Genomic DNA, 2,266 nt, shown 5'->3' on the forward strand with positions numbered 1-2,266 from the left:
GATATAGATGTAAGAGCAAAACAGTTAAATGAAAAATGTTGACATATAAAAATAATAGCGCAACGCCGTTTAAATTTGATAAATAAGATGGAATTTTCTAGCCGGATGATGCGTACTCTTAAATTAGAATACTAGTATCTTGCTTGCATAAAATTACTTGCAACCACTTGTATGACATGATCTTATCTTTCTTTCAGATTGCAATGAATCAACTTTTTGATATCACCAAGGTTCGCGAGTACAGAGTGCCAGAGGTAGATGATGTACACCATATATCATTTCATAAAAAAGGTAGACTTTGGTACAGTGATAAGTTTGGTAATCTTGTCCTGTTAGATGAACAGATGAGTGAACCATTAATCATACCAACCACCGAAAAAAAAGGATGGGCATGGCATGGTTTTCACACAGTCACACAGGGCGGAGATCTGTTCTATATAGATAGGACTACATCCCACAATATCATCAAGAAGAGAACACAGAATAATAGAGACCCTCTATTTATTGAAACAGGAGACTGGAGACCACTAAGCCTATACTCCTCCCGCATTAGCGAAGATATACTGGTTGGGATGAGGAAGGGTAGACAGGGTAAAGTCGTTAGGTACACCATCGATGGAGGGATCGAAAAACAGGTCATTAGGTTGGATAATGAAAATGATCATCTGTATATGGAACCGCACTATATCACAGAAAATACCAAAGGTGATGTCTGTATCTGACTATTGCCTAAATGATGTAGTGGTGGTAAACAAATCTGCTACATTCATGTTCACCTACCAATATTTAAAGAGCTCGAAAGAGTTTAAACCATATGGCGTATGTGCTTATGAATCTGATACAATTTTCGTGTGTAATGAGCGCACTGAAAAAATTCATCTAATGACACATAAGGGCAAACAGTTAAGGTCTAGATCTACGTACCCGATAAGTAATTTAGAGCAAGAGGTAGGAAGTCCGCGAGCGCTGTGTTGGGATGATGAGAACAAACTTCATGTTGGACAGAGTAACACCAACATTGTGAAAGTGTTCGAAGTTAGTCGACGATAGAAACAATCCAGCAAGAATCCCGGAGTTTACAAAAGTTAAAACATCTTCATTTTAAGTGTTGTTAGACCTACAATACTTGATAAAAGAAATCAAATTATGTACATGACTGTATGTTGAGTTTGCTATTTATTGTTACTAACTTTTTGTAAGTTTTACTAGCGTTTGAGTAGAAATACGAAAAAAGTACTAAAATATTTACCAAGCAATTAAAATCTTACTGAGATGGATTATTGAATTTTGGCGTCAAGTCGGTGCAGCGAATATACATAAAATTGGTGCGAATCTCGGAAGAATATCTATTTTGGCCAAGAAATTGCTTAAATAAAAACTATACGATGGAAACTGGTCATAAGCTCCAGATAATCGGGGCTTGTTTACTGATTATTTAACTAGAATTAAAACAAAACGACTGAATATCAAGTACTTTTTTCATAACACATTGATTTTAACAATTCTAAAATATATAATGAATGAATGTAAGAGAACGTTTACAGTTAGCTGACTTTTGGTAAGAAATAACTTGAATTTTTTTTTTTTAGCAAAAAACCAAGAAAGGAAAATATATATATATATGATTGTTGCCATTTTGAAATAAAAGAAAAGATAACAAAAATGGAGAATAGTTCACATTTTTTTTCGTTTGTAAGGTGTTGATAACTTAGGACTAAGGAAAAGCCGTTAAAATGACGTTGCGATGAGTTTGCGGTTGCGCCGGGTCATTGGATGTAGGAAAGTTTGTTGGCTTACCAGGAATGACCTTAATGAACCAAAATGATACATATACATGTACCTCAACAAATACCAAATGTTACACATACATGCACCTCAACTAATCTTGATGCACCCAAAGAGTACTACAGTACTGTAACAATGAACACCAACGACACTTATACCATAATGAACCATAATGATTCATATGCCTCAACGAACCCCAATGATACATTTACCTCAAACATGCAGCAACATTGATACATATACCAAAATAAACCACAATATTACATATACCCCAATGGACCCCAATGATACTTTACCTTACTGAACCCAAATGATACCTATACCACAACAAACCCCAAAATTGCATATACATCCATGAACCCCAATGGTAAATACCAATAGAATCATTCATTATATTATGAGTGTGGGATAGTGAAATTCCACCGAGGAAATACGATTCACGGTCTAGAACGAGGCTTTGCCAAGTCCTAGACCGTTAATC

The 2,266-nt window shown here is 35.3% G+C and overlaps 1 pseudogene; it reads left to right on the forward strand.

The window, feature by feature from the left end:
• The first annotated feature begins 203 nt into the window (after positions 1-203).
• LOC128158696 (uncharacterized) lies at positions 204-1,605 on the forward strand (annotated as a pseudogene).
• Positions 1,606-2,266: the final 661 nt, after the last annotated feature.

Source organism: Crassostrea angulata, chromosome 8 (assembly GCF_025612915.1).
Source record: "Crassostrea angulata isolate pt1a10 chromosome 8, ASM2561291v2, whole genome shotgun sequence".
Classification (NCBI taxonomy): domain Eukaryota; kingdom Metazoa; phylum Mollusca; class Bivalvia; order Ostreida; family Ostreidae; genus Magallana; species Magallana angulata.